We start from the raw sequence: 19,879 nt of genomic DNA on the forward strand, positions 1-19,879 counted from the left end.
CCTCTATTTTCTTAACTGTGAAATGAGTTGGGAGGAGGGAGGATTCAGCGAATGCATGATGTGATAAGCTCCTAAAGATACCCAGTTCCAGTTACTTGGGAAGCTGAGGCAGGAGGATTGCAAGTTGAGAGCCATCCTCTGAAACTTCCAAAAAAAAAAAATTTTTTTTTTTTTAAGAATGTAGTTCAGGAAGGGCATCATTGGGTTCAATCCCTAATACTAGATCTAAATTAAGTGAAACAAACAAATAAACGAATAATAAAAATCTCAACCGAAGATATCTGGCTCCTAACCCCTGGAAATTGTCAATGTTCTCTTATGTCAAAAAAAATTTTTTAAAAAGTGGGGAAGATGGTTCTTGCAAATATGATTAAATTAAGGGTCTTCTTGAGACGGGTGGATTATGCTGGTTTATCCAGGTGGCCTGGAATATAATCACAAGGGATCTTAAGAAGGGCAAGGAAGGAAGTAGAAGCTGTGACAAAGAACACATTTGTTTTCTTGCCTTTTCTTGCTTCTAGAGGTCACCAAAGGGTCATGAATCAAGAAATACAGGCAGCCTCCAGGAGCAAAGGCAAGCCTTCATTTCTCAGCCACACTGGAGGCTGAGGCAAGGGGATGGAAAGTTCCAGACCAGCCTGGGCCATCTTAGTGAAGGGAAGGAAAAGATTGTCACCATAGCCTCTAGAACAAGCCAGCCCACCCAGCACCCAGACTACGCCCAATGAAGCTAGCTGTGGAATTTGGCCCCCAAAATTGCCAAGAACAGATTTATGATGTTTGACTCCACTAAAGTTGTGATTTGTGCAACATCCCTAGAAAACCTATCTACATAGGAAGCACCTGGTACTCAGTAGGTACTTAAACATGGCAGTTGCTAATAATTGGACCACATACAACCTCCTTTTTTTCATTGGTCTCCATGTCCCTTTCTCCTTTGTGCATGAGATTTTGTCCTTTGGGGACACTCTTCTGAACCCGGCGCTCCCTTCTCTGCCAACCTTGAAGGCTTGGCTCAAATACTACCTCCTCCAAGTCCTTTGTTAACATCTAGGAAAGTGTCCTCAAACAGGGCCTGAGCTATGGCCCTCAAAGAAGCCAAGCAGTGTGTGGCTTTTTATTTTTCTTTGTATCAGGTATGCTCTACCACTGAGCCACATCCTTGCTTTTTTTTTTTTTTTTTTTTAATTTTACCTTGAGACAGGGTCTCACTAAGTCGCCCAGGCTGGCCTGGAACTTTTGATCCCCTTGCCTCAGCCTCCAGTGTTGCGGGGAATACAGGCAAGGCACCACCATGTTGGGCTCTATGATCCTCTTTTTTTTAACTGAGCCCTGAGGAGGGGAGCTAGCATCCTCAATTTCATGCATTTGATGCTGAGAAATGAAAAACATACATGGTAGAGCACTTGCCTAGCATGTGCAAGGCCCTGGATTTGATCTCCAATGAAAGAAAGAAAGAAAGAAAGAAAGAAAGAAAGAAAGAAAGAACGAGAGGGAGAAAGAAAACCTTGTAGTCTCAGGTACTCAGAAGGTGAGGCAGAAGGAGTGCTGGAGCCCAGGAGTTTGAGACCAATCTGGGCAACAATGTGAGTTCCCACTGTTACCCAGCTGGGCACAACACAGCTAGATTTAGAAGCCACATCTGTCTCCCCCAGAATGTGTGCTGAAAACAGCACAATCCACATTGTGATCTCCCTGGGACCTGGGTGGCTGAGCCAGGTGGAGAGCTGTTACTGGGTTCCTATGGCTTGAGAACCTAGACAGGTGACTTCACCCATCCACACCTCCATTTCCTCATTCACAGGATGAGATAACTGAGGTCTGAGACTTGTCCCAGGTCACGGCGCTGGGGGGGGGGGGTCTCTGATGCCTCCACCTCTAGCAAAGGACAAATGGAACAGGTTTTCTCTGGGACCGTTGATCAAGTCTGCCCAAGGAGCTGGGCGTGATGGGAGGCTTTCCTCCTAGGTGGCCGTGGGCTCCACGGAGGTGACATGAATACAAGCACTGGAGCAACAATGGCTCAGGGGATCTATAAGTTAATCGGTTCATTCCTGGACTCATTCAACATTCTTCCGCTTAAAACCTGCCAATGGCTTCTTTCCCACTCGCAACCAATTTCATACCAGGTCCTTTACAGCCCTGCAGGCCCTGGCCCTCCATTAAGGTCTGAATTCCGCTTCTTGTCTCCTACTCACCAAACCTAGTCCTGCCTCAGACCTTCTTGCTGTTCCTTCTGCAAAGAACGCTCTTCCCCAGCCTCTACCCATGGCAGCTGCTTGCTGCTGTTCAGTTCTTCGCTCAGACGGGGCCTTTCCCAGCTAAGTAGTAGCCCTTATCCATCACTTCACCTGCTCATTTTCTTCCTAGCACTTACTGCTCTCTAAAAATTATATTTCTTTCTTTGGTACGGGAATTGAACCCAGGGGCACTTTACCACTGAGATACCTCCCCAGCCGACCTCCCCTTTTGAAATGGCCCCGGCTGGCCTCAAACTTGCTATCCTCCTGCCTCAGCCTCCTGAGTCGCTGGGATTACAGGTAGCGTCACCAACCCGGGTTTAAAATTATCTTCTTTATGTGTCTAAACATTGGTTGCTGCTTGTCTCTCCTCATTGGGATGCCAGCTCCATAGGTAGTAGGAAGCACACTGTTTCTACTGATTCCTCAGTGCCCAGAAGATCCCAGGTGCCCAGCAAATAAAGAAAATTATGTCTGACCTATGGAGTTTTGAGGAATGTTTCTCAACTATAAAGAAATGGTCACAGGTGAGGGTGGGTGGTGGGGTGGCCTGAGAATGGAAGGATGTGAGTCCAAATCCTCGGCTCTACCCTGACCCCTTCCCCGTGGCATCCCCAAGGCCTGATTTCGAGCGTGAGGGTCGTCGGGACCACACTGCAAATCCCCCTCCCCCTAGTCCAGGGGTGGGGTGGCGGGGTGCGGTGGGGCGGTGGGGCGCGCAGTGGGTCACGCGGACCGCCAGGGGGTGCTGTTGGGGCGCACACGACCCACCTGGCGCCCGGGTCCGCGAGCGAGCGCAGCCAGGCCGCCCGGGAACTTTTTTCCTCGCGCTCTCGCTCTCCTGCTCCCCCCGCGCGCCGTCCGCCCGCCCGCCCGCTCGCCCGCCCGCCCGCTCTTCCTGTGCGGAGGGGATCGCATTTCCCCGCGGCACCCGCGGACACCAGGCAGGCCCGGCCGGGTGCGCGGCCAGGGCCCGCTCCCCGCGCCGCCGGCTCCCTGCGCCCCCGGGCGCCGCCCCCGCCCGCGGCTGAGCTCGGAGAGGCGACTTGGAGCGCTAGAGGCGAGCCGAGCAGGCCGCCCTGCCCGCGGCCCGAGAGCCGGCGCGAGGAGGGGGCGCCGCGGCCCACCCTCCGTCCTGCCTGGCCGCGGGCCGGCCGGGCCAACGCGCCCTGACTCCCCCATGGCCACCCGGGTCTCCGGGCCGCGAAGTCGCAGCGCCAGACGCAGGGCCCCGAAGTGAGTGCGGGCGCCGAGGTGAGCAGCTTGCGCCCGGACGCGGGAGGAGGGACGCTGCCCTGGGGCGAGGGCAGCGCGGGGCGTTGGGATTCCCGAGCCGGGTGAGGAGTCTGGGCGGGTTCGGGGACCGATTAAGCGCGCGGGTTGGCGATGCGGGGGTCCGCGGGGTCATTGCTTTGTGTGGCGTGGGGGGGGGTGCGCGAGGTCACCGGATGGCCATCTGGGGAGCTGCAGGGTGGGGGCGCCCTGCGCCGCGGCGCGGGGTCTTCAGAAGGATTTGTGCGGCTGGCTGAGGTCGAGTGGTGGCGAGGGGACGCGGGGAGTGAGGGTCGAATGGGGCCGGGGGCTCGGCGTGCACCCAGGCACCGGGTGTTTGCCCAGCGTGGGGTGGGGATGTGGGGGGCAGTCACACGGCGCCAGGGGCGGAGGGGAGCTTTGTGAGTGCGTCCGGTGGGGGGCGGGGAGCTGACTTGTCGGTGAGTTCCACGCGGGTGGGAGCCAGGGGCTGTGATGGCCGTGCGTGGCGAGATGGGGCGCGCACGGCTGTCCGCGACGTCCCCGCCCCGGCCTGTAAGCAGGCCCCGCGCCTGGGCAGGAAGCGGCCCCCATGACCTGGGGAGCTCGGTCGCGGCCAGGCCTCGAGCTCGGGGCCCCTTCGGGGGTGACGTCACGAGCGGGAGCACCGGACACGCGAGCACAGTGTCCCCTAGACTGCGTCGCGGCGGGTCGGGCCCGCAGCCCCACAGCCCCTTTCCAGTCTGAGCCCCCCGCGCCTTTGGAGTCGGGAGACCGGGGTGGAGGACTTGGGGGGGCAGCTGCGGCCGGGGCGGGCGAGGGGATGGCCGGACGCGGGGGTGACATTTGGAGCTTTGGTCCCACTGGGGCGTGCGAGGACGGGCCGAGGGGAAGCGAAACAGCAGCCGGGCCCGAGGTCGCTGCGGCCCCTGCTTCCTGGGGCGCCCGTTTTCCCAGCCAGCCTTTTCCCTTCTTGGGGCTCAGGGTCCTTCTCGAAAAGACACACCGGGGGCCGGAGTGCGGGCCGGCGAGGTGCCCTCCTTCCGGGAGCCCCGGATTGCCGAGAGGAGCGGTGGGGCTCCGGCTCTGAATGGATAAAACCGAGTGTAACAATGCGCTATTGGGGGCCTGGGGGAGGGGAGGCTGCGCGCCTGAATGGCGGACCCGGGGCCGGCGCTTCCCAGCACGCTGCACTCCCTCCCGCAGCGCCTTCTCGGTGGCTTCAGCGGGCCTCGATGCAAGGACCCACGCGGGACCTGCGCGGTTCCCTCCCACCCAAAGCGCATCTCCCCACCCCCCTTTATTTCTTGTCCAACGCAGTGTTGTATTGAGAATTCAAGGGCATTACATCTGGTTGCAATCCAGTTTCATGCCGATGCCGGGCTGTTAAGTCCTCGCACTGACGTCAGAGCAGGGGAATTACTTCTTTTTATTTCATCTTTTTTTAGTTGTCTGTTGTCCTGGGAGGGGAGGTGGGGGTGGGCTGGGTAGCTCTGATGTAGAGATGCCAGCGCGATGGAAACCCTGGGCTGGGGGTTCTGCTTCTCTTTCTGCCTGCTCCCCCACCCATTCTCCATACAGACCTCGTTTCTGCTCCGGGTAAGGCCCAACCCGGGTGGGGACAGACCCAGTGGAGGCCCCTCCCGACACAAACACAGCTGCGTTTCCATAGGCTTCCCTGGGATGTGGCCCTCAGGATCTGGAGGCTGGAGAGGAAATCTTCTAGTTTCCCACCCCCTCCCCTCTTGACAGCCCAGAGGGTATATGGGGGCCCAGGAACAAGAAGTGGACATGGCCTGTCTAGTCTCTAGGCAGCCTCCATCAGAATCTGGCAAAAGCTCTCAGTCAGAGGCTTGGAGAGGAGGAGGAGTGTATCAGGGTGCTATCCAGGTTCCAGAAGCCAACTGTGGACTGGGCAAAATGTGACCTTCCCCAGCAGCCACACATCCCTCCGGCTTCTGCTGAGAGGGAACTCAGCTGCTCCACGACCATCTTTACTCCCCTCTGACCATGGGCTTTTGCATGCTGGGCACCCTGTCTTCCTCCTTTGTAGATCTTCAAGCCTAGACCAGTGTCTTTAAGATCCTGCCCTGACCTATTGTGTGAAATACATTTGAGGTCGTAGGGCCAGTCACACCCACAGCATATAACGGAAACAAAAGTTTAGTGAATAACCCCTCTGCTATGTGTGCCTGTCTCTGATACCTTCTGCTCTTGTCTTTTGATTAAAAAAAATTACTGGTTGCAGCCCACTAAGTCAGCGATTTCACAATCCACGAATGGGTCATCCATCAGTTAAAAAAAAAAAAAAAAACAGGCCTAGAATGTGGATCTGCCACATATTCATTCAACAAACAGCAATCGAGACCCTAACAATTGTTTTCTCTTTTCCATTGCTCCAATAACATTTTTCACAATAAATCCTTATTGTGAAAAATGCAAATAATCCAGAACTATACAGAGCGAAAGACCCCTTAACACAAGTTATCTCCAGTTAAGAGTTTGAATGTATCCTTCCATACTTTTTGTAACTCGCCTAATGTACTAGTGTTTCCTATGTACAAATATATAGTTTTATTTTTCTCCAAATGAGAACATACCACGAGCTCGTATTCTGCAACTTCCTTTTTCCTTTCTGATTGTCTGGGAGGAGTTGTGGGGTGAGGTGCTTCAGAGTGAAGCTCTGGGTCACCTCCTGGCTCAACCACATACAGAAGTTATTTACTTTCTCTGGGCCTCTGTGTCCCCATCTGTACGGTGGGAAAAAAATCACAGAACTGATCTCACAGGACTAAAGCGAAGACTGAACGGATTAATCTCTAAAGTTTAGACTGAAGCCTCTCCCAATAAATGCTGGTTGCTACTACCTACATTATCATTGTCTTCATTACTGTTCTGTGTCCGTGGTGGCCCAGGTTTGTACCTCTTGCCTTGTACCAGCTGCTTGAGCTGTGGCATGGTTGTCTTTTTGTGGCTCCCCAGGGAGGAGGAGGTGAATGCAAGGGGAAATCAGGTACACAGAGCAGGGTCTCAATGGGACCAGGCACCTGGATGCCAAGCCCCAGCGGATGGAGCAGGGACTCACTGTTTTCGAAGCCCTGTGTTAAATGTCAGGGTTCAGGATGAAACATCCCTGCACCTGCCCCTGAGAAGGTCACAGCCTAGTGGCTGATGATTGAGACCGAGAAAACAGCTGAATCTTTAGCTAGAGTTGAGGGGCTTTGTGCAGGTGGGGTTTCATGGAAGGCAGAGCTATAGTCATGGACCCAGGCATGGAGAGGGAAGAATAGAGGGACATTCCTGGCAGTGGGAACGCACTGAGCATGTCTGGGAAGGCTGGGAGGTCCTACGTGGCCTGTGTGCTGTGGCCAAGAGGGGAGGACTTGGCTCCAAAAGAAGGGCGACTGGAGAGGCTGGCCTGTCGCCAGGGCCTCCTCACTGGCCTCTCTGCCTCCCTCCTGCTCCTTCCCAGGTGCTGTTGGAGTGATCTTTCTGAACCATAGCAGATACTTCCAGGGGCCCCTGCTCCTCTGGAGGGAGGGCTCTGTCCTCATCCCTACCCACCTCCCTTCAAGGGGCAGTCACGTGCAGGCCTGCCTCTGTGCAGAGTGCTGACCCTTCCTTCCACCTGGGATGCCCTCCTCCCTGCCTCCCAAGACCCAAACAGATGTCCTGTTTCCTCCTCCTCTGACCTCCAAGGCGGGATGAGTCATCCCCCTTTGTCTATCCCAGTGGCACAGCGTTTATCACGGAATTATTGGCAAGTCTGTCAGTGTGTCCTCCCCACGAGGCGGGAGCATCTAGGCCTGAGAGCAAGTCTCCTTCCTCCCCGGCCCAGCGCCAAGAGCGAGGCCTAGATACTCAGAAAGGCTTCCTGGCAGAAGGGCCAGGTGAGGCGGAGAGGGTGAGAATCTTCCAGGTGGCCCTTTGATCCTGAGCAGGGGCCTGAAGATCTATGTGAATTCTGTGCTGTCACGCTGTTGAGGGGAGGGGAGGGGTCGGGCCGGGGTGAAGAGAGCTGGGCCAGCTCCCCCCAGGCCGCTCCCCAAGGGGGCTGGGAGAAACTGGCTCATCCTGTTTCTCCGGGGATTGAGGCTGAGCTGTGCCCTGTTCCTGGGGGTCACGGAAGATCCAGGGTTGGAATGTGACACCAGGGGAGGCAGGGCTAGAGGTGCAGGTTGGGGCCTGGCTGGCAAAGGGCAGATTTGGCTCTACTGGTTCGTGAACCCGTTTGAAAAGTGTGTATGTGGTGGTGGTGAGAGAGATGGGTGAGGGAGAGAGACAGGGCAGAAGAGAAAAACCTGGGGGCAGAGAGACAGGAGTGGGGAGAGGAGGGCAGCTGGGTGGTGGGGTTGTGCAAAGAGGAGAGAGAGCTGGAAATGGTGGGGGAGACATCAAAAGAGGGGGAGATGTTCTTGTTGCAGATTAATCTGTCTAAAATCAGGAGATCCAGGCACCATGGTGCACACCTGTAATCCCAGCAACTCTGGAGTCTGAGAGGCAAGTTCAAGGCCAACCTGGGCAAATTTAGCAAGACCCTGTCTCAAAATAAAAAAATAAGAAGTGAGGACTGGGGATGTAGCCCAGTGATAAAGCACCCTTGGATGCAATCAGCTACACACACACACACACACACACACACACAGAAATCCAGGGTGAAAACAGCCAGGTGCACCAGGATTTAGGGTTCAGGTGATACTGGACGTCTTTGTTCACTCATCCGTTTGTTCCTTCAGCAGCCATTCCTGTGCTCACACTGGGCCCATGTCTGGGCAAGCTTGTGGTCCAAACTTTAAGGCCCTCTGTGGCTAAACGCTGGGTGGGCAGCGCACATCCAGCTTCTCTACAGAGTGGTCTGACTTGGAGGTGTGGGTCATCGAGGATGCTGTGGAGAGGCAGGGGAGAGTCCTGTGAGAAGGGAATCGAGGCACTGGGGCCTAGGATGAGGCTGTTGGGACCCATTTGGTCAGGAGCTGTGGGGTGGGCAGTCAGGGCTGGTCAGGGCATCTCTCCACTGTCCTCTATACCCAGGTAGTGTGGGCTGCTCTCAGACTAACACCCAAACACCCACTTCTGGGACGGCCCCGATGGAACAGGGGTAGTAAACATTTGCAGTGCACCTCCAGGCCCCGGCTGGGGGCTCAAGGGAGGATGTGCAGAGGGGATCAGCAGAGGGGTTCCCTTCCTGGAGACTGTGTCCATCTTCAGGGTGGGATAGAGCTGGGATAGGGCAACAAGCCCTAGATTTTGGAATCGGAAATAGTTGGAGTTCCAGCTGCTGCTTTGGACAAGCTAATTTTCCCTCTCTGAACACCAGTCTCCTCTTCTGTCAAAAATGGGAACAGGCATGTTGCAAACATTAAAAGTGGTGATGGTGTTTGGTGTATTTTGTGACTTGGAAAATGAGGAGGCCCTAGAACTGGGGACCAGCAACGAGGCTTTGGGTCAAGCTGGCCTGGGTTCAAATGCCAGTACCACAGGTCTGTGGGGGGCTCCATTTCCCTCCCTTTAAAATGGTCATAATAATAGGCCTCTCCTAGTTGCTGATGCATAGCCCTCAGCTAGGCTGTTATTGTTGGGCTGTTATTTTTATTTTATTTTATTTGCAGTGCTGGGGATGGAACCCAGGGGCCCACGCATGCTAGGCAAGCGCTCCACCACTGAGCTGCAACCCCAGCCCTGAGCTGCTATTTTTATTGCAAAAGAACTTTGCAGGAGGAAGGAATTGCACTGATTATTCTCATCTCTAAATCTTACCTGTGGTAACACTGGCCAGAACGAGGGCTCTGGTGCTTGTTTCCCTGCTAGAGGTAGAGGCCGATGAGCTAAGGAGATCTTTCTGCAGGCGGGGCAGGTGAGAATCATTGGTTTTTCTGGTTAGAGTTTGTCTCCAAAGGGACTTTGTCCGAATGGTAGGAGTGGACCCCAAGAAAACATCGAGCAACTCGGGACTTCAGTGGCAGGGTAGCCACTTATTCATTCTTGATTCATAAATCACATGCTGAGTGTTCAGTGTACACCAGGGTGGGGATTCAGCCAGGGATGATAATGCAGCTCTGACTGGGTGCAGATCCGGTTACTGATTAGCTTGAGCAAGTGAGTTATTTCCTTTACTCAGTTTCCTCATTTATAAAATGAGAGGAAGTGTCCATACCTTCCTGATAGGGATTGTTGGGAGAATTCACAGATCTTAGTTCCTACAGATAAAGCACAACAGTGTCTGGTACCTAGGAAGGGTCAGAACCAGGCTCTGTGGCACGTGTCTGTGGTCCCAGTGACTCTGATGCTGAGGCAGGAGGATGGCAAGTTTGAGGCAGTCCTTGGCAACCTAGTGAGATCCTGTCTCAAAATAAAATAAATAAATAAATAAAAAGGTCTGGGGATGTGGCTCAGTGGTAGAGCACCTCTGGGTTCCATCCCTAGTACCATAAAAAAAAAAAATGGTGCTAGGAATGACTCCTCTTCATTGTTTTATGGCTACTCTGACCTCACAGAGCCGTGCCCCGGGAGGTTGGTTCTGGCCAAGCCTTCCCTGCCAGGGGTGGCACCAGGAGTGTCAGCCCCTCTACAAGATCCGTGCTAAAGCAGCCTGATTCCCAGTTCCTGGACTCCTCGCTCATCCCTCCAGCCTTGGTCAGCCCCTCTGGGGTGACCTGGAGCTCCTGTCCTTTCACCTGGGAAGCCTGATGACTGGGGGGCCATGTGAGACTGCGTGCACCCAGAAAGGTCTAACCCTGCCTGGCAACAGGTGGCTGCAGACTTTAAGGAATTTCAGTATCCAGTGTCTAAGCTGGAAGTATCTTCTGATTGAGACATCCTCAGTTGCCAGAGGACACCAGATGGTCTTTATGTGTCCTTAGGCAGGTCCCTCAAACTCTCTGAGCCCATGTCCTCATTTTTCAAATGATAAAAATGAGTATCTATTACACAGTTTTATTTTTAAGAGGATCAAATGAGATAGGGCCTCTAAAAACACTTAGGCATAGTGCTTACTATGGATACATAGTGGGGTGCTTAATCACTGTCACCTACTAGTAATAATAAGAATTCTCTAAAATGTAAAGGAAAAGCCACCTGAAAGATTTTTTTTTAAAGGAACTTCTTGGAGATGTGAAATTCTGAACCTCCCTCTAGTTCAATAAGACAAAGAATAACTAGAGAGACATGGAGGCCCAGAGAAGCTTTGCAGAGTCACCTGGCAATCCAGGCTTCGGGTAGGGAAGTGGGGAAACTGAACTGACTTTCAGTCTGATGCTCTCTGACACTTGGTTATTCCTTTAGCAAACAGTTATGAGTGATCAGTACCAGTACACAGAAGAGACAGCATGGGCCTATCTTCTGGGAGCTTCTGGTCTAATTGGAAAAGTGAAATTCAGACATGATTCTGATAGGAGTTAAAATGAAAATCACTTGTCCTGATAGACAGGGGCAGAGTCTTGCCTTCACTCATTCCAAGGGGGCACTTTGCTCAGCTGTGGAGCAGTGGTTCTCAATAGGAGGTGAGTTTGTCCCTCAGGGGACATCTGAGCCATGTCTGGAAACATTTTTGGTTGTCTTGACTGGGGAGGTGCTCCTGGCATTTAGTGGGTGATGGAAGCCAGAGATGCTGCTCAACATCCTACAATGCACAGGACAGGCCCTACAGCAAATCATCTGACCCAAGATGTCCATGGAGCAGGGGGTTCAAGAAGCCCTACCTGGGTGGCTGGGTTGTGGCTCAGTGGTAGAGCGCCTGCCTAGCACATGTGAGACCCTGGGTTTGATCCTCAGCATCACATAAAAATAAATAAAATAAAAGGTATTGTGTCCATCTAAAAATAAAAATATGTATTAAAAAAAAAGAATCCCTACCTGGAGAAGCAATAATGGCCAAGCAGACCCTGAGCCCTTTAGAAGTGTCCAGTCTGGTAGGCAATCAGACATTAGAGAAATATTGCATAGTAATCAACAGTTGCATGATTAATTATAATTGTGTTGTGGACTAAGAAGGGAGAGTGCAGGAAGAGGGGTACAGGCCTCAGGGACCCAGGAAGCCACTCCAGAAGTGAGAAGTTAGAGGAGAGAGGAACATTCCCCACCTCTGGTTTGAGAGAACTACAATTCCCAGCATGCTGTGCTCTGGGGGACCAAGCAGAAACCTGGTGGATGGGTAGGAGGACCCTAGGCCTAGTGCTGCTTTGGGCCAGGAACCTGGCTTCTGCCCTTTGATTTGCCTCTCTCTGATAGGTGGGAGAGAAGCGAGAGAGAGAGAGAGAGAGAGAGAGAGAGAGAGAGAGAGAGAGAAGGAAGAACAATATTTTCATTTCAAACACAGGGGTGGGGGAGGTAGGAAGGAATTTGGTTTATGATACCTTTGAGACAAGAACAGAAAATCCCCACCGTGGCCCGAAATAGCACTAAAAACAGAGGTTTTGCCAAATCAGACTTAATTGAGTCACTCTCTCTTCTTGAGTCCAGCAGGATGTGGATGGAGCTGGCTTTGTTCCCTGGGGGTGACACTGTCCCCTGGGGCCCCTGCCCTGGCAAATTTAACTGAAAGGCCTTGGTCTCCCAGGCAGTACAGGAGCCTGGGGAGCTCAGCTTGGCAGCCCACGGCCTCTGCCTCAGCTTTGCAGAGGGGTAGAGACCGTGGCAGGGGGATGTGTGGCAGCAAGGTCAGCTGGTCGCAGCAAAAGTGGGAGAGGCTTGGTTCCTCTAACAAATGAATGGTTGTCTCTTTCAATACCAGAAGACAGCATGGAGAAAAGCCATCATTTATTGAGTGCCTGCTGTGCTGTGCCAGGCATTGGGTGGTCCTCTCGCAACCTTATTAGAGGCTGTATATGGATTATCAAGGAAACTAAAGCTCAGAGAGGTTAAGTGACCCGCCCGAGGTCACATAGCAACCAAGTGAAAAACTAGGATTGGAGATCAAATCTATGGGGCTCCAAAGCTGACTCTGCCTGCTATTCACTCCCTTCCTTATAGTAGTCACTCATCCATTAGGGAGATGATCACTGGCCAAGAAATAGGACTTAGCAGGTGGAAAGTTTTTAAGGCTTGGAGTCAGAAAGCCATAAGCTTGAATTATGACTGGCACTTTTTGTTCCTGTGGCTTTCCCACTTGGAGCCTCCTGTGTGTTTCCTCTTCTCTGGGTACAATCCTGCCTTCATTCAGGAGTGATTGCAAGGGTTAAACTTGGCATGGAAGGGGAAGAGGGAGGCCCCCCAGGAAGTGAGGACCTGCCCTGGGCCACCCAGCCTGGCAGGGTGTAATAAAAGCGCCTGAGTGGAGGGAGTCAGGCCAGATTGCCTATCTCTGTGCTGTATCAGTGTTGGGTTTCTTTATTTGAACGGGGAGAGAGGGCAGCCTCTGCAGGTAGAGAAGGTGGTGTGGAATGTGGGTGTTTATTTTTCTTGGTCTGTGAAAGGCCTGTTTCAGCTCAGCCTGACTATGTATGGCTTTCCAAATTACCCCAGTGGGTTCCCACATCTGCCACACTCTGGATGCAGGGGGATGGATCCAGGTATCTGCCCAGAGTGGCCACAGAGAGCGTACTCACCCTGTGAGGCTCCCAGTGCAGCTTATGAGCCCTCACTCACTGCCCGGGACATCTGGGAGTCCCCCAAAAGGGTGAGGGGTGAATGAGAGCCATGAAACCCATGCATCATTCCTCTGCCTCCTCCAATGAGGCCCTCCTGGTCCCATTCATCTCCTTATCTCCTGGTAGCCTGTGGGTTGCTGGGAAGGCAAGGGCAGTCTTCCTGATTGACAAACAAAACAAGCCTTGCTCACAAAAGGAGAGGGGTGGCTGGCTGGGCCTCTCTGTTCCCCTCCCCCTGCCCCAGGCATCTCTCCTGCTCCACCCAGCTGGCACCCTACATTCTGAGACACAGTGAAGGGGCTCTAGAGCCATTGTTGTTGTTGATCAGGCCACCCAGGCTAGGAGCCCTTTGCACTGGGGAGGTGGATTCCAGGAAAGATGGGGTGGCCATGAGGCAGGGTTTGCTGCAATGGCCGCCCCTCCTTCCCTTCAGCTGGCTGGGAAGGCAGCTTGGAAAGGAAGCCCAGCCGGCAGGTAGTGGAGAAAGACATCAGATCCAGGGGGAGCAGCAGAGAAAGCAAACAAACAGGGCTTTGTGTGGCTGCAGATTGGCGGCTCAGAAGGGAAGCCAGGCCTGTGGTAGGCGGGAGGGGGAGGAGGGGATAGGCCAGGCCATTGCTCTGGGCCTGAGATAGGCGTCTGGACCAGCCCAGGCTGGGCAGGCAGGGAGCAGGGAGTGCCACTATGTGTGGACAGGCGTCTGGAGTCACAGCTTGGCGAGGCCTCAGCTCTGCTACTTCACTCCTGAACAGATCTGGGCTTGTTTGCCCACAGCAGGACTCTGGCAGGCCCAGTCAGTGTCAGCGGCTCCCATCCCAACCTCGCTCCCTGTTGTTGCTGGGAAGACACACGATTAAAAGGGAATCATGGTCTCCCTGCGGGGACTCCAGCCTTGCGGGGTCTCCTGGAAGGGCAGGACTTCAACGCAGAGCTGGGGGCCCTTCGGGGGCTTTGACACGGGAGACAGCCCTGCTGGGGGGAAGCAGGTTCGCTGTGCAATTTCAGATGCGGGGGTTTGTGGGCAGAAGGCGGCCCCCAGCCCTGGGGAACCATGGTGCCACCCCCTCCCAGCAGGCAGAACCCAAAGACGAGGGAGTCAGGGTGTCTTTGAGGGAGGGGTGTCACAGTTTGGGTCCCAGTGAGGGCAGCCCCCAGCGCATCTCGCTGGGCACTGGGCGGGCCCAAGCAGGGGGAAGGCTCCGATAGAAGCTGTCAGGCCAGACACGCAGGCAGCCCCGCGATAGCCGCCGGGGCCATTTCCTCTCCCCGACCTCGAGAGGCGGCGGCGGGAGGGCACACGCCCGAGCTTCCTGTCCGCCCCGCCCGCGACGCCCACCATCTTGATCGCGCCGGGGCCTCCTCGGAGGCGGCGGCGACAGCGGCTTCCGACGAACCCCGGCCGGAGCCGCGAAGCCCGGAGGGGCCCGGGAGCCGCGGGGCTCCGCGGCTGCGCGGGGGGGCGGGGCGGGCGGGCCGCTCGCGTCGCCATGGCAGCGCCGGGCCCGGCATGCTCCGCGGCCCGGGGGTGGGGCTGCCGCGGCCCCGCCCCCTGCCGGAGCCGGGCCTCTTTCCGGGAACGCGGAGCCGTAGGCGGCGGCTCTAGGCCCTGCGCTGAGACGGCGTTTGTGGGGCCGCCTTGTCGGGCATGCGCCTCTCCGGGCCTCCACGCCTCCTCCCGGGGTGTTTGGGGAGGAGAAGCAGGATCATGTGCAGGTTGGCCTCCTCGGAGAGCGGTTTCCGGAGGTCAGGAGACTGGAGAGGAAGAACACCCCACGCCCACCCCCGTGGAAAGTGGGGGCCACGCAGCCTCTCAGCTGCAGGCCCTGGACCTCCAGCTCTGCCTTTCCCCTGGAACCGCCCGCGGGCCATTTAGGGCCCCCTCCCTGCCCTAGGCCCAAAGAGAGGAGGGAACCAGGAGGGCGCACCCCCCCTTGTCCATACTGGACCAGCAACCCCAGCTGGCCTCTGGCCAGCCCAGGAGCACTGGCCTCCCCTACTTGGCAGTTGTCGGGTTGTCTGGCCAGGAGGCACATTCCTACCTTCTGAGCCCGGGCACCCCGCCTACCCTGGGGGCAGCCTCTTCCGGAATTTTGCTGCCAACCCAGCCCTGCCCTCCTGCCAACACTGCCCTCTCCCCCCCCAGGCTTTCTTGGGTCTTGAGTCCCCAACTGCTCACTGCAGGAATGCCTTCCTTCCCCTGGTCTCTGAAGAGGCACCCACTCAGCTGACCTCAGTCCCCTCCTACCTGTTCTGAGCAGGCAGCTAAATTTAATGCCGAACTTTGGGTCTTGGCAGGAAGGCTGTGTGACTTGAGTAGCTGTCCACTTGTGATTTTTCTCTGGCCTCAGGGTAAATGGACCAGGAGGATGAGAGTGGGCTTCAGTTGCCCACTGAAGGGACTTAGACTTGATATCAAAGAGTTCTTTATGATCCTTCCCAATCCTTTTTTTTTTTTTTTAAGAGAGAGTGAGAGAGGAGAGAGAGAGAGAGAATTTTTTTTAATATTTATTTTTCAGTTCTCGGCGGACACAACATCTTTGTTAGTATGTGGTGCTGAGGATGGAACCCCGGTCGCACGAATGCCAGGCAAGCGTGCTACCGCTTGAGCCACATCCCCAGCCCTCCTTCCCAATCTTAAGCATTTTGTTTTTAATGAGTTCATCAGATAATTAATATGTTGATTTTAGAGAAGTACAAAAATAGAACAAGACTGGGGCCTAGGGCCCCCACCTGTAGTCGCAGCTACTTTGGAGGCTGAGGCAGGAGGATGGCTTGAGCCCAGGAGTTCCAGGCCAACTTGAACAACATAGAGAGACTGTGTCTCTTAAAAAAAAAAAATTAAAAACAGCACAAATAAGTAAAAATTCCCTGTAATCCTCCACCGGGTTGTAACCGATGGAGACATATTTTCTGTCTATAATGATAAACAATTTTAATAGGTATAATAAACATAAAATATGGAGTCATGCTATATATTTGGTTTTGTAAGGCACTTGGTGATTTTAATAGCTTTTTTCTCACTATAAAAGGAGGACAGGCTTATTATAGAGCTTTTGGAAAATATGACAAGTTAGAAGGAAAAAATTCACCCATACTCTGTCTCTAAAGGTAACCACAGTTGTCTCCATTGTTTCATGGTTTTTGTTCATTTAAGAATGCTGCTTCTCCTTTGTTTACCAATTTATGGCCTGCTTTTCTCCCTTAATACCATATGACACCCCTTTGTCCTGTCAGTCTATGGGAGACATGAGAGAATTGGAACCATGTTCTTGGGGGAGTTTTAGAAAAGAGATTTCCAGGGGTGATTTGTGGACCGGGTGGTCCCTTTTTGACTTTGTTTATCCTCTCCCTACCCAAAGATACCCCACCCCTAAGGACACCTTCCCCATTGCCACTAACTTCTAATAAGCCTCTTGGGTCAAAGGTCCTGCTTGCTGGGGACCCAGGAGGCCACCTGATTAGCACAGGGACCTGCAAGACTTGTGACCTCTACTGGAGATCTGGGCTCAGGAAAAGGGTTTGAATCTGGCCCAGGAATTTCAGGGAGGTCTCAGACCTTATCCAGGGCCCTCTTTGGCCTAGCCACACTCAGACCCAGAGGCCCCTGGTTGGTCCTGTGACTCACTCTGCTTGGACTTCCTAGGAGTGGGTTTCTGCTGCCTTGGCTCCTCACCCTCTCTGAGGCATGCAGGCCTGGCACCAGGCACAGCCTCCCTCTGCCCAGCTGCCCCCCAGGCCAAGTTACAGGCTGCCCTCATCTCCACCCATCCCTGCTGCTAACCTCCCGCTTCTTCCCCTTTCCCAGACAGTTAAATTCTAACCTACCCAAACCCTATCTGAAATAGGACTTGAAAAATCACAGTTGTTGGAGACGGATTGGCATTTAAAAGGCATCCAAGGCTGGGGGGGGGGGGGGGGAAGGTCGCAGAGACAAGAGAATGCAGGGCCCTGTGTTTTGAGCGGCAGCTGGATTTAGTGGATGGGAAAATCATAGCGTGCCCTATTACCTGGCACAGAAGCATTGGGTATGGCATCAGATGTGCCTTGCTGTGCCGGGTCACCACCTGCCACCACCACTATGTGCTCTCAGAAATGAAAAGGTGAAGGGGACCTGTCAGCCTGCAGCCAACATCCCTGTGGATTATTTTCTCTTAATATTCATTTATCAGATATTTTAAACTTGGTTCACCTTACCTGTCTTTAGGAGGCAGCCAGGTTGGGGTTGAGATTGATACTCTGATTGTGGTTTGTTTATCTGGTCTAGGCACTGCCTGTGTGTGGAATGTAACCAAATGACAAGGTGGGCATGGCTGAGTTGGTGGGCTTTGGGGCCTGTGAGTGTGTGGTGTGTATTTGCCAGCAGGGGGGAAGGTGCATATTCATGGAAAGATTGATGGTGATATATATATTTATTTATTTTTATATGGTTCTGAGGATCGAATCCAGGGCCTCAATGTGCAAGGCAAGCGCTCTACCGCTGAGCTACAACCCCAGCCAGGATGGATGGTTCTTGTATGGTTGATATGTTCACATGTATCTGAGTTTTCCCATGTTGGGTTGTTGCATGTTCTCGTGTGTGTGTGTGTGTGTGTGTGTGTGTGTGTGTGTGTAATATGTAAGTTTGTGTTCATGTGCGTAAGGGGGAGTGCTGTTGGGTGGTTTCTGTGTCTGTGATTGGGACCGGTGTCGAGTTGTGTGTATGTGTGTGTGGTTTGTGTATGTGGCTGAGGATCTGTGTGTGCCCTGTGGCGTGAGGCCCTGTTCCTTTGTGCTCATGGAGGAAGGTGCTATGGGATTTCTCCACCTGCTTTTTGAGTGTTGGGGACTAAACCCAGGGCCTGTGCATGCTAGGCAGGTGCTATCCAAGTACTCTACCCCTGAGCTACACCCCCAGCCCTGCACCTGCTTTTTTTTGTTTGTTTGTTTTTTTCCTAAATCAGTGGCAGGCAGTGGCCACTGACTGAGTTGCTCTTTGAGGACATCTGCTTTCCCACTGCGCCCTGAGCACGACGATGAGTGAGGTGCCTAGCAAATCTTGTCCCTGTGACCCCAGTGTGGCTGAATAACAGGAAGGACTGCTTTGGGGGCTTGAAGGACACTGACAATCCCTGACTTTCCAGGAGGGCTGGGATGCAGAGACCAGAGGGCTCTGGGGTCAAGGTAGCTCAAGCCCACACTTCACAGATGAAGAAATCAAGGTCCAGAGGATTAAAAACTGCTTGTTAGTGGCCAAGCCAGGGCCCTAATGCAGAGCATGGCTCCTACTCCAGGTCCTGTGTTTCCGCTCTGGTAACACAGCAGGTGGATTCCCAAATCCCTTTGGCCTCTGCCACACATGAGCCTCAGGGCAGCTCATAGCCAACTTAGGGCATCAGGACCAGAATGGCCAAAGCACTGAGAAGGCTGGAGTTTGTCAGTGAGTCGAGTCCAAGCAGAACTCAAGAACATCAAGGACAGATGGGAACACCCCCGCTCTAGGACTCCAGTGTCAGTCCTGCACTGGGGCATTGTCTCTGTGTCTCCCCCAAGCCCAGCGCCTGACCCAGAGGAGGCCCAGTGGCCTGGGAAGTGGCAGGCAGCGCTTGAACAGCCCTTTCTCCCTCCCCATCTCTTAACAGCTAATGTGTCTGTCACCACTCCCCTAATGAGGCTGCCCAGGACCCCTGGGACAGATAGTTTTGCCAACCAGCTGGCCCTTAGGGTGGGAAGCTGGGGTAAGCCGTCCCCTGCCTGTATTCTCCAGGCCAGTTCAGCTGTGGAGGCACTGAAGCCCGTGGAGGCCCCTTAGCCAGCTGTGAGAAGGAGAAGGGGGGTGGGGGGGGGGCTCCAGGAGGCAGGAAAGCCCACACCAGACACAGATTTTTCCTTGGCACGGTGACTATAGTAACAGTGCTCCCATCTGGCCCACATCTACCTTCTCAGGCCTACTGTGCGCCAGGCAGTGAACTGCACCATGATCTGGATGGATAAAATCCCTGCCCTTGGGGTGGTGTGGGCACTGGAGGGAAGACATTAATCAAAAGAGTCCAGTTATTCACATCATGCATTTGTGTATGGGAATGCTTATTGATCACAGGCTAAGACAGGACATGAAGGATGCACAGGGAGTCCTGGACCTAGGCCGGAGGCTGATCCAGGTACAGGATAAAAGTTCAACCATCCAGGACTGAGCAGGAGACCTGACTCCTGCTGTGTGGTTCTGGGCAACTGCCCACCTTCTCTGGGCTTTTCAGCTGGAAGGCATTTCCTTCTTGCTCCAACGCTGCCAAGTAGAACCAGGCAGTCTTCCTTTTCCAGGGCTCTTGGCCCTCCCCCACTGGGGCCTTCAAGACGTCTGTCGGCAACAACCTTGACTTTGGAATGCTCCAGGCACTGCCCCGGGGGACGCCCGGAGCCACAGCACAGCTCAGCACTGCTGCCTCAGGCCCCACCTGCCATTTCTTCTTAGCCCTTGTGCTCTCCTGGAGCCACCCCCCTGGGCCGCAGAAAGCCTGGAAGATGAAATCAGAAGACCTGCCCCCCCCCATTGGTGAGAGAGGCATTTATTCATGCATTTGTTCATTCGTTTGCTTAACTGGTGTTTTCTGGACCAACGTGGCAAAAGGGTGGTCCTCCTGCCACTTCCAGCCAAAGGGCTGATTTTGAAGGTCCACCTATTGTTGGAGGGGGGAGCAGATCCATTGATTTGCCGGCAAGTCATCTCAGGCAATTCCCAATATCCAATTTACAATCTGGCTTCTTTTTTTTTTCCAATATTTATTTTTTAGTTGTAGTTGGACACAATGCCTTTTTAAAATTTATTTA

General features: G+C 53.9%; 1 protein-coding gene across 1 annotated transcript in view; it reads left to right on the forward strand.

Moving 5' to 3' along the window:
- The first annotated feature begins 3,112 nt into the window (after positions 1–3,112).
- RAI1 (retinoic acid induced 1) overlaps positions 3,113–19,879 on the forward strand; it is a 115,529-nt gene continuing 98,762 nt past the window's right edge. The window contains exon 1 of the mRNA XM_081270811.1: positions 3,113–3,494. The gene's annotated coding sequence lies outside the window, so the exon portion shown is untranslated. The remainder of the gene's footprint in view (positions 3,495–19,879) is intronic.

The sequence above is a fragment of the Spermophilus citellus genome (assembly GCF_964194105.1).
Source record: "Spermophilus citellus genome assembly, chromosome: 17".
Lineage (NCBI taxonomy): Eukaryota > Metazoa > Chordata > Mammalia > Rodentia > Sciuridae > Spermophilus > Spermophilus citellus.